At 45.0% G+C, this 12841-nt stretch overlaps 1 protein-coding gene across 1 annotated transcript in view; it reads left to right on the forward strand.

Moving 5' to 3' along the window:
• TRPC5 (transient receptor potential cation channel subfamily C member 5) overlaps positions 1-12841 on the forward strand; it is a 245212-nt gene that overhangs the window by 204292 nt on the left and 28079 nt on the right. The window lies entirely within an intron of this gene.

A 12841-nucleotide genomic window follows, 5' to 3' on the forward strand; every position in this document is an offset into this window, starting at 1 on the left:
AACATTCCTCCAGATGATCTGAGTGATCAGGCTGGGATATACTTGTAATCCTCCCTTCTCTAGTCAGAAGCCAGAAATCCAACCTCAACAGTTTTTTTATAATATTAAAAATATGTGTGTGTGTGTGTACATAGAATATGCTGGAAATTCCCAGACCATTTGCTGTGTTCTCAGATGATATGGACCATTAACTCCTCTTGGCAATGGATAAAAAAAGACAGATGTATTAGAAAAAGAGAGCCCGTGGCAGTATGTTCCTTAGCCACTAGGCTGAGACCAATTTTGCAGCTGAAATGACAAATACCAATACCAGTGAATCAAATACCAGTGAATCAAATGCTGCTCAGTCATCATCGTTGCCCTTCCTCCAGGCAAACTGTTGGCCTTCCCTTTTTCTTTCTTTTAGCACTGCATGAATGTGCATGGTTTATCTGTTCAGCACTACCGTATTAATTTAAGAAAAGGGAGGATCAAAACCAGAGATTGAGGAGAGATGTTTCTTTGTACATTATAGAAGTTCAGCCCATCAGTGCTGCATGCAGTTGGATTCTGTTCTGGGGATTGAGAGTGTGTTTGTGTTTCTTGGTGACATCGCAGAAGGCCAGCCAATCAGTGCTACATGCAGTTGGATTCTGTTCTGGGGATTGAGAGTGTGTTTGTGTTTCTTGATGACATTGCAGAAGGCCAGCCAATCAGTGCTACATGCAGTTGGATTCTGTTCTGGGGATTGAGAGTGTGTTTGTGTTTCTTGATGACATTGCAGAAGGCCAGCCAATCAGTGCTACATGCAGTTGGATTCTGTTCTGGGGATTGAGAGTGTGTTTGTGTTTCTTGGTGACATCGCAGAAGGCCAGCCAATCAGTGCTGCATGCTGTTGGATTCTGTTCAGGGGATTGAAGGGGTGTGTGTGTGTGTTTCTTGGTGACATTGCAGAAGGCCAATCAATCAGTGCTGCATGCAGTTGCCTTCTACTGCAAACTCAGAGTGTGTCTGTCTCTTCCCTATGATGAGTTGCTATACTTTCTAATATTCTATCAAAGTTGCTTCCTTGAAGTGCTGGTGTGGTGTAGTCCAGCAGTAGCCAATGTGGTACCCTCCAGATGTTGGACTACAACTCCCATCATCCCTGAACATTGGCCATGCTGACTAGGACTGATTGGAGTTGGAGTCCAACAACATCCGGGAGGCATCCTGTTGGCTAACCATGGCGTAGGTAGCAAGAAAGAGGCCAAGCTGTGAACAAGGAAGAACCTGGTTCCAATCTTGCCTCTTCCATGAACATACTTGGGTAGTCTTAGACAAGCCTAAGTTCAGTCTCAGTCTTCCCGTCTGCAACATGGGGATAATAACCAATAGTATAGTGGCAAATTCAGAAGTTCAGAGTCCCTTCATGATAGTCACACCACACCCCCTCACAGCCATGCCCCCTTTTCCATTTTCCCTTATCTCCCTTGCTCTGCCTGTCATCTCACAAGTCCACACTCCACTATAACAGATGTCCCTAGGAGCCAATCAGCATGAAAGGGGAAGCTGTGTGTTAGCTACTGAGAAGAGTCTTCTCAGTGACTGACTCACCTTCTTTCACTCCAATTGGCTCCAACCAGAATGAAATGACAAGGACTCTTCTCAGTGGCTAATGTGCTACCTTTTCATGCTGATTGTCTCATGTATATGGCTGAGACCTTGCTCCCCCAAAAGTAGTGGGCCTACAACCACCCACGACCCTGGATGACTACACCCCTAAAAATAACACAAAACTACATGATAGGATAGTTGTTTGTAAGGATTGCTGAGATAACATGAAGCACCTTTGCACTCCAAAAGTGATGTATTAAAAGCTAAGTGTTATTGTGCCATGAGGTTCCAGAATGGTAAACTGGATTTCACGCCTAGCCTACTGTGTAAATATGGGTGGTATTCAATGTTAGCCCTACTAAGAATAAATACATTGAAATGAATAGACATAACAAATTTAGGCTCATTAGTTTCAGTGGGTCTACTCTGAGTAGGACTTAGTTGAATACAACCCTATAACTAGAGCAGCACTTCCCAGCCTTTGGGTTTCCAGATGGCCAGTGGTCAGGAATGATGGAAATTGTAGTCCAGCAACATCTGGGGGACCCAAAGGCTGGGAAAAGCTGTCCTAGAGCTCATATTGGTCTTTCAGAGTGGAATCCCCTTGAAACTGAACAAGCTGGAGAATAAGAACGAATCTGAGCTATGCAAGAGACCCACCCAATGAGCTGTGCCCTAAAACAGTGGTTCCCAACCTTTAGGAGTACAGGACCCCCTTTTTAAACTCAAATTTTTTTGTGACCCCCACATGCTAATTGTTGTAATTTTAGTATCTGTTAATTGAAAAATATACATAATGAAGTGTTAAGTAATGTCATTTTTTGTTCATCTCAACAACAAATATGATATTTATTATCTGCCCTTCACCAGAAAGTCCCAGGGCAGATTACAGAATATAAACAACTTATAACAAAATTTGAAGGATAGTCAACTTACTAGGTAACTAGGGGCTTCATGCACCAACCCCATACACATACATGTACACACACACACGCACACGAGCTTCCAAAACACACACATTCACACCCATACCCAGGGACTCCCACCCCTCAAGGATGCTGTGACAGTGGCTCACTGTCTTACCATATTTCGATTTTGCTAACAAAAAAGCAAAACAAGGAATAGAAACTAAAGATAAAATCCCTTACATCTCTTTATCAAAGGGGGTGGGGGGTGACAGAGATACACACACACACACACACAATCTTCCATAAGCCAGGCAAAAATTACCTCTTTGTATTTGAACATTTTTATGATCCTTATGTATCATACCACACTTACTCAGAGGGGTGGCACAGGACACCCTGAAAGTCATCTATTCTCCTTAACTATAGTGGATCAGTACAAGGTTGTTGTTTTTTAAAAGATCTGGGCCATATATCGAGTTAAGCCCCCAGATGAGAACAGGATCCAAATAACGAAAGGGGGAAGGGCTGTCCATTAATTTAAGAAGGGGGTGGTTCCTTGAGCAAGGCAAGTTGGGAAACACACCTTCCTCTCCCTCCTTCTTTTCATGAGACAGCCTGAATAGTTGTTACCTCCATCACACTCAGGCATCCCCTTGCCCGCCCGCCAGACACAGGTTTGGCCAGACACCGTCCCACCCTGACCCCTCTACCTACTGCTTCCGCCCCCTCCCAATGTTAGCAACCTTTGGAGAAAGCCCTGCATATCACTAGTGCGGGAGAGGAGAAGTCTGTTGGGCAGTCTCCCGCAAGACTTCCCTCCGCGCCCTTCTAATTTGGGAACCTCTCAGTAGCAATCTCAAGCCTAAGCAGAAAAAAGTGAGGGGAAGGAGTAGTCGGCTGGTTTCTCACCTGCATCCCCGGCAGGCCAGGCTGCTGCACAGGGGAGCCATGATGACGGAAGCGGCAAGAGACAGCGTGCTGCTGTTCCTTCTCCGCCGTTGCCGCCCCTCCTCCTTGTTTGAGGCAGTTCCAGGAACGGAAGGATTCACCTCAGCACCATCACCTCCTCTACCCACACACCCCAATCCACCAGGGCTACCAACAGACCACAGAAGGAACATGCGAGGGGAGGACTTGTGTGGTGTCCGTGCATGCGCACAGAAGGCGGGCAGGCGGGCGCTGAACAAGCAGTGAGCCTTCCTGAGTTTCACTCCTGAATTTCTTGAAATAATCGCATATTCTTCTGCCTACTGTTCTTGCGGTGGTGGCAGAGGCGGCATTACTCTGCACTCTTCTTCATGGCCCCCTTTCTATTGTTCCATGACCCCCTTGGGGGCTGCGGCCCCCAGGTTGGGAATCACTGCCCTAAAACTCTATCCTTGTTTTAGGACCTGGATGCTTGCTTGCATACCTAAATACAGAACTGGGCACAGCATTCAGTACTCTTGGTGACTTTGGGCATTTGGCAGGACTTCAAGAACAAACAAGAGAAATACAATTCTTTCTCCTTCCATGTGACCTGCAAAGAGCACCTTTATCTGCCTTATTATAGCCCTGATGTTAATCCACAGGCAACCCTGAAGGTATTCCAAAACTTGGAAGACAGTCCCTAAAGGGCTTTCGAATAAGCAGACCATACCAGTTAAGCCACCAATGGGTTTAGACCTAGTGGACTGATGATGAAAGGTAGTCTCTAAGGCAGCCTTTCCCAACCAGTGTGCCTCCAGATGCTGTTGGACCACAATTCCCATCTTTCCTGACCATTGGCAATGCTGGCTGAGGCTGATGGGAGTTGTGGTCCAACAACATCTGGAGGCACACTGGTTGGGAAAGGCTGCTCTAAGGGATAATTGCAAGGACACTGACTCATACCTGTGTCTTTAAGGCAGAGTGGATTGACTTCATGGGAGAAATATATCAAGTATTGCTGGAACTCCCGTGCTCCACCAGTGTGGTTTAAATGTACAAATCAAGAATGTACACTCAGGAATTTGAATGGTGTGTTAAGAACAGAACAGCTGAATCAGGCCAAATGGGGCCCATCTAGTCTAGCATCCTGTTCTTACAGTGTCCAGCCAGATGCCTCTAGGAATCCCAAAACAAGACAGGAGTGCAATAGTACTCTCTCCCCCATGGTCCCCAGCAACTGGTATTCAGAAGTACACTGCAGTGTCTGACAGTGGAGGAAGAACATTGCTATTGTGGTTAGTAACCATTGATTGCCTTCTCCTCCATGAATTTGTCTCATCCTCTTTTAAAACCATCCACACTGGTGGCCATCACTACTTTTTTGGGGGGCGGGGGAGGAATTCCATGCACTGCATGAAAAAAGTACTTTATTTTGTCTGTCCAGAATCTTCCCACATTCAGCTTCATTGGGTGGCCTCAAGTTCTAATCTTATGAGAGAAGGGGGAAACCTTCTCTATCCACTTATTTCACGTTATGTATACTTTTGTACACCTCTATCACTGTTAAAACGAATGTAAAACATAGCACATTCATAAGTCTCGTCAAACTCTTGACCACAGCAGTATAAAAGGGGAACGGGAAGAGACGCGCAAAGCCTTTTTGCTAGTCTCCCCCTGCTTCCCTATTAAGCCTCTGAGAATGGAGACTTAAAGGGGGAGGAGGGAGATGGGAGGCTTTCGAAAAGCTTTAAGACAGGAGCGCAGGAGCTGTCCTAAAGCCTTTGCAAAAGCAGTCTATGAAGTTGCTCACACATGCAAGCTGCTTTCCAAGGATGCTTTTGCACAGGGCTTTAATCCCCGCTCATCTGCTGGGGAGCAGCGATTAAATCCTGCTGCTCTAGCTGCATGAGCTTGTTCCCTGCTGACTCTATATAACTATATAACACCTTCATGATGACAGCGATAACATGGATTTTGCTTCTGATGCTAAACACATTTACTCGGGAATAAGCACCATTTTGCTGTAGAAAAGAATGATATATTTTTAAAGTAAAAATATCAAAATGAGCATCTGTAAACATGTACGTGCCTGGTTGCCACCTCCTAGCTATGAAATACTTAGATGAAAGACAGGATGCTGAAGTGACCAGCAGCACGCTCTGGCATGCCCATACCAGCTGAGGTGTTGACACATGGCCGTATGACTCTGCCCCCATCATCTGCAACCTTCTGGGTAGGTCACTTCTGTGAGGCCCTGGACTTTGGCCTCGAAGTCCAGCACTATCTGAGTGCAGATCCGGCTAACATTTAAAGATGCCAAGACCATTTTATTTGTTTTTTTTAAAGAATAGAAGAATATATGTGGGACTTGCAACAAAATGTTGCAGTGTATCTTCACCTCCCTAGCAGGAGTGCTTTTGTTTGGAGTTCCAGCAATCCATCCTTCCTCCAGAATAGTAAACGTTTTATGAATCCCAAGCAGAGCACCCACCCACAATTTTCCTTTTCCAATCGATGCTATAATTTCACAGCCACTGAGCATGCTCGGACCCCATGAGGCTCTGGGGGAGGGTGGCTTAGGTTTATTTGTTTTTTTAAAATGAACTTTGTCTAACCTCAGAGCTCTCTGAAGCACATTGCTACCTCCCTCTTGATTCTCAGTGGCCCCATTTTGTCCCCGGTGCTGTTGGCACTCACCACCTGAGTTCATTATTCACGGGAATGATATGTGCAAATCTTTCCCCTTTAAATGGAAACCAAAAGCTTATTTCCAAGCCTGGCTTGTTTGCTTGTTGTCATCTAGCTCCCTGTTCTATTTTCTTTACCCATCATTTCACCTAATGGCAAGATTGTTTGGGGCACATAAGGATGGTTTCCTGGTTGCACATTGCAGTGATGGCTGAGAACAGCTGAACGAGACTCAGTAACCCAACTACCAGCATAACCCTTGCATTGCTTAATGGGAAAGGCATCTTACTGAACTGCAAGGTTTCCTCCCCCTGTCCTTTTTTGGACAAAAGCTATTTTAGACTTCAGTACCTGTCTGCTCCCTTCAGGGCACCTTGAGGCAATGTAATTATTGAGGGTTTCACTGCACCAACCTGTATTTATTTTCCCTTCTCATTGTGTCAAGACACAGTCTACATTCGATCACAGAAATCATCACCGAAGAAAGCAAAACGCCTCCTGCTGTTATGCTTCAGCGTGAACAGGCACGGGGGGGGGGGGATCAGGCAGTCAGTGGACACCAGGTCATGTAGTAGCATGCCAGCACCAGGATGCCCCTTCACTCCGTTTTCTGCAAGGATGGGTTTCCTCCTCTCAATAACTTCCAAGGCACAACAGAAATAGCTTTGCATTATGAATACAGATGGAAAATGTCATGGTGATAAAAAGGGCAATGGGATTTATCTCCATGTGGTAGGGATGGTCAGGTGGACCGATAATTCAGCAGCAGCAATATAAAGCAACAGGGTGGGCAATGAGGCCATTTGATCTGGCAGCTTCTCTCTTCCTTTGCCGTCACTTGACTTCCTTCAGACTGAAGAAGCCCTTCCTGATATCTGGTTTGGTGATTCAGGAAGGAACCCTCCAGTCTCAAAGATGCATTTGGAAATCAGTTGCTAACTCTGCAGCAATTCCCCCCCCCCAAAAAATAAATGCACCATCTTCCTTTTTTAATGCAGAAATAAGATGCATAGGAAGCTCTCATACTGAGGATGCATTAGGGATGGGCGAGAATTTCAATTCAATTTGCATTTCCAGCCAAGTTTATGAAATTTGAATTTTCTGAAATAACATGAGAACCGAAACACAACCAACCTTCAAAATTCACACTTATTTGAATGCTGTGATGCAGTTTACCAATCAAACAATGTTTGCAAAAATACATGTGTTAGGGGCCAATGTGCATAAAAATGGGTACGTGCGTGAAAATAACATGCAAAAATGCATTATGTTGTGAGAAACGGCTTGCAAAAATGTGTACATTAGTCAAAATTATCTACAAAAATGTGTTTATTAGGAGAAATCCACACTAAAATGCTGGAGAATTTTCATTACATATATATATATATATATATATATATACATAAATTGCTGCAGAAATGGGGAGAATTGAATTTAAGTTTGGAAAAATGAGAAAAAAAATCTACCCATCTTTCCATCCTTAGGCTGCGTACACACCATACCTTTAAAGCACATCCCCGCCACCCGGAAAGAATCCTGGGAACTATAGCTTATCCCTCACAGAGCTACAATTCCCAGCACTCTTAATAATTGTCACAGCCAGGCACCGGTTCAACACACTGACAGCGTTACCTGAAGAAGATGAAAAGGAGAAATAGAGCTGCGTGTCATCAGCATACCAATGGCAACGCACTCCAAAGCTCCGGATGACCACACCCAACGGTTTCATGTAGATGTTGAACAGCATGGTGGACAGAGCTGACCCCTGCGGAACCCCATACTGGAGAGTCCAGGGTGCCGAGCAATGCTCCCCAAGCACCACCTTCTGGAGGCAACCTGCCAAGAAGGAGTGGAACCACTGCAATGCAGTACCTCCCACTCCCAACTCAGCCAGTCTCCCCAGAAGGATACCATGGGATCCCAGCACCACTTTCTGGGTCCTGTCCGTCAGATAGGACAGGAGCCACCGTAAAACAGTGCCTCTCAATCCCATCCCAGCTAGACAGCCCAGAAGGATACCATGGTCGATCGTATCGAAGGCCACCAAGAGGTCCAGCAGCACCAACACGGATGTACTCCCCCTGTCTGATGCCCAGCGTAGGTCATCAAGCAGGATGACCAAGGCAGTCTCTGTCCCATGACCAGGCCTGTAGCCTGATTGAAAAGGGTCTAGATAGTCTGATTCATCCAGGAAAACTTGGAGCTGAGCAGCCACTACCCTCTCAATCACCTTGCCCACAAAGGGGAGATTAGAGACTGGGCAAAAGTTGTTAAGATCCACAGGGTCTAAGGAAGGCTTTTTTAACAAAGGTCTTATCACAGCCTCCTTCAACAATGTTGCTGTTCGCATTTAGCTCCTGGGCAGCAGGTGGAGCAGGCATGCAGGTCACCCAGGCACAGGTTTCCTCACTATGGTGAGATGGATTGTATTTCTCTTGAAATAATTGTATTTTTATTCCTAAATTTGCATCTATGCATTGAAATTATGTTATGCAAGTCTGTGCCTTTTTTTTTTTTTTTGGTGATGCATTTCCTCTTTTTTGGAGATGGAGACTCTGAAATGAGGCTGATATGGCCCCAAGGGCCTCTGGGCCCCACGGTGTTCACAATGGCATTATTGAGAGTGTGACAGGCCTAGGTGTTTGCCATGCCCCTCCTGGTGCAGTTCAGGCCCTATCCACCACCTGTGCCCCTCTGGATAACTCAATGGGGTTGCCAGGGAATACAGTGGGGGAGGCTTGATCAGGAGCTGATGCAGTGTAGTGGCTAACCAAGTGAACTATGGATGGGGTGGCCATTTTTGCATCACCAAAAGGGGGGGTCAAACGAGGGCACAGCTTGGCATAAAATTTGTATATGCCAATGTCTATGCACAGATGCAGATTTAGAATGAATGGGTTGTATTCAGCATTGCTGTAAGGAGATTGCTCTGTCTGCACAAGCATTTTGGCTTACCTGACAGAATGATTTCCCACACACTGCTCTGGGGGCTCTCCCACCCCTCCAGAGCAGATTTGGGGAGTGCGTGGGGGAGCTATGCGGGGAGGAGAGGGGGAAAGTCCTGTTGCACTAGCTGGAATCCTTGTTCTCATTAGTGCAATGAGTTAGTGGAATATGGCCCAATTACTATAATTTAAGTCTCACCATAGTGGGGAGGACTGTGGCCAGGTGACCCGTGCACTTTCTCAGTCTGTTGCCCAGTGCTAACTATCTAGTGATGGGCAACATCAAAGCTCCTGTTCTCTCCTCCTGTAGTTCTTTAGCTTCGACCGCAACATCTTTTCAAACAGAGGACTCCTTCCAAAATAGGACCATCTTCTTGACAACCCTTGAAGTAGAGGACTGACTTCAAAGTAGGTCACACAGCCAACCTGGCAATGCATCAGGAAGTCCTTGCTCCAAATTTCACCTCTGCCATGTACTTAGACAAGGCATTTTCTCTCTGATTGTCTTGATGTGCAACATATACTCTGGACAAGAGGCTACTGTAAGGACAGAATATGGAGAAACCGATTGGTTCCCCATCGGAAAGGGTGTGAGACAGGGGTGTATTTTATCACCCTGTTTGTTTAATCTGTATGCAGAACTTATCATACGGAAAGTGGGATTGGACCAAGATGAAGGAGGTGTGAAAATTGGAGGGAGAAATATCAATAATTTAAGATATGCAGACGATACCATACTACTAGCAGAAGCCAGCAATGATTTGAAACGAATGCTGATGAAAGTTAAGAGGAAAGCACAAAAGCAGGACTACAGCTGAAAGTCAAAAAGACTAAAGTAATGACAGCAGAAGATTTATGTAACTTTACAGTTGACAATGAGGACATTGAACTTGTCAAGGATTATCAATACCTCAGCACAGTCCTTAACCAAAATGGAGACAATAGTCAAGAAATCAGAAGAAGGCTAGGACTGGGGAGGGCAGCTATGAGAGAACTAGAAAAGGTCCTCAAATGGAAAGATGTATCACTGAACACTGAAGTCAGGATTATTCAGACCATGGTATTCCTGATCTCTATGTATGGATGTGAAAGTTGGACAGTGAAAAACGCAGATAAGAGAAAAATCAACTCATTTGAAATGTGGTGTTGGAGGAGAGCTTTGCGCATACCATGGACTGCAAAAAAGACAAATAATTGGGTGTTAGAACAAATTAAACCAGAACTACCATTAGAAGCTAAACTGATGAAACTGAGGTTATCATACTTTGGACACATCATGAGAAGACCTAATTCACTAGAAAAGACAATAATGCTGGGAAAAACAGAAGGGAGTAGAAAAAGAGGAAGGCCAAACAAGAGATAGATTGATTCCATAAAGGAAGCCACAGACCTGAACTTACAAGATCTGAACAGCGTGGTTCATGACAGATGCTGTTGGAGATCGCTGATTCATAGTGTCATCATAAGTCGTAGTCGACTTGAAGGCACATAACAACAACAACAGACCTCACACACTCACATGCATATGCACTGTGGGGATAACAAGACAGGCCTTGTTTTAAGGACTGCGACCAGATATCAGCGCTTGAAAGTTCTACTTAAGTGTTGAGTATTATTAATGAGAAGCATGGCAAGTTCAGAGCCTTCTAGGTCTCATTGTGGTTCTGACGATACACACACACACACACACACACGAGACACACACCTCATTTTGCCCAGGACTATCCGAGGGGCAAGCATGTTTTTTAATAGTTGGCAAGCTCATAATTAGATCCCCACAGGGTCACCAACGCTTTTGACAGGTGTAGGGTGCATTTCCCTTCCTAATTTCCCCCGGGGCATCAAACAGGTGTCACGCTCCATGCTGACGAGCGGAAGAGTCTCCTTGTGCAATCTGGTGCTGCATACGTCGCTAGCGTGGGAGGAGGCTCAATTGTTTTCTGGGAGCAAGCAGAGATTATGGATGTGATGATGCAGAACAGTTTGCATCTCCTTTTTTTTTTTTTGCCTGCTTTAGCCTAATTATATCTTACCTGTAGACTAACTGTGCTTTTCGAATTCATAAGCTGTTTGCTGAGTGACTAAATGGATCCAGCCAATGCATCCAGACTTTTCTTTGCTGTGGTTTTGCTTGAACCACCGGAACAAGCAAACGTGGAATTTCTCTCTCATTGTCTCTGCAGCTCTTTGATCACAACTGACCCAGGATATTTTATTCATAGTTGGCATGTTTCTTCTAGGATTTGGTAAGACCACAAGCAAGAAGACTTCAGCAGGCCCTAGCTTCATTCATTCCCCCCCCCCACACACACACACAGCAGCATTTCCTCCTTCTTAACTCAGGAACACAGAACCATCGGAAGTTATCTTATACTGAGTCGGATCATTGGTCAGTATTGTTTCTACCAGCCTCCTCCAACCTGGTGCCCTCCAGAGGTGTTGGACTACAGCTGCCATCAGCCCCAGTGGGTGGGGACAGTAGCCCAGAATAGGGATGGAAGGATCTGTCCATTTCACTTCTCTCCGTTTCTCATTTTCCCAATCTTATATTCAGTCCTCCAGGTTTCTGCAGCAATTTGTAATTTTTTTTTAAAAAAAAAAATCCTCACGAAAATTCTTTACCGTTTTACTGTGATTTTTTCCTAAAAAATGCTTTTTTGTCTGCAGGGATAAGGAAGTCTCTGAAGTAACCTGATCCTGAGCTGTACAGGGCCTTATTTGTTAGCACCAAAAACCTGAACTTGGCCCGGTAGCAGATTGGCAGCCAGTGCAAATCCTGCAAGCAAGATGTCATAAGCTGCCAGTTGTTTGCCCCCACAAGCAACCTAGCCACCATGTTCTGCACCAGCTGCAGCCTCCAGACCAACCTCAAGGGTAGCCCCACGGAGAGCACATTGCAGTAATCCAATTGTGAGGTTATACAATGTTGAGCCAAGCAAATGGCTCCAGTGCATTTTCCCTTTCCTAAGTTTCAGGGAGAAATAGTTCTGTTGCATAAGAGTTCCAAACCAACTTTTAATTGCAGAACCTGGATTTGCTGGTATGTGATTGAATCCAAACCAAAGGTAACAGCAATACGGAAGTGGCCCAACTTGTATTTTTGCAATGCTTTTGAAATATGCACAGCTGGAGAGAGGGAGAAAGCCTCGAATGAACTGAAAGCTGCCACACACTGGATATAGCATGTCCAGGTGTCCTACTTTACTGAGGACAGTTCTCTATTTGAAGGGGTCCTCTGAAGAACTGTCCAAACCCAGTTAAAGGTAAAGAGCCCCAAGAAGAGAGAGGGGGTCTTGAAGCTGTCTGTCAATAGTGAGCATTTGGACAGCAGGCAGCACCTGGTCACAGCCTTCCCCACTGTGGTGAGATGTATTATTTCTCAATTTGCATCTATACATATACATTAGCATATGCCAATTTTATGCAACTCTGTGTTCTCCTCTAGGTTACTTTTTGGAGGGTGACCCATTTCCTCTTTTTTGGTGATGTGGAAGGGGCCACCCTAGATACACCTTTCTAGAGAGGGGAGAATTTTGATTCAGTTCTCATTTATAAGCAAAACTACCTAATTTGCACTTTACAAAACAATATGAGAAGTGCAACAGCCAGCTTTTGAAATTCACGCTTCTCCAAATTTTGCAGTGCAGTTCTCCAGCCAAGTCATGTGTACAAAAATGCATGTAACTAGAGTAAAGCCAATCTGGATTCAGAAAGGGAAGAGGCACCAGAGATCATATCACAAACATACGATGGATAATGGAAAGGAGCAAGGAATTTCAGAAGAAAATCACCCTGTGCTTTATAGATTACAGCAAA

This window comes from Rhineura floridana, chromosome 16 (assembly GCF_030035675.1).
Source record: "Rhineura floridana isolate rRhiFlo1 chromosome 16, rRhiFlo1.hap2, whole genome shotgun sequence".
NCBI classification, from domain to species: Eukaryota; Metazoa; Chordata; class Lepidosauria; order Squamata; family Rhineuridae; genus Rhineura; species Rhineura floridana.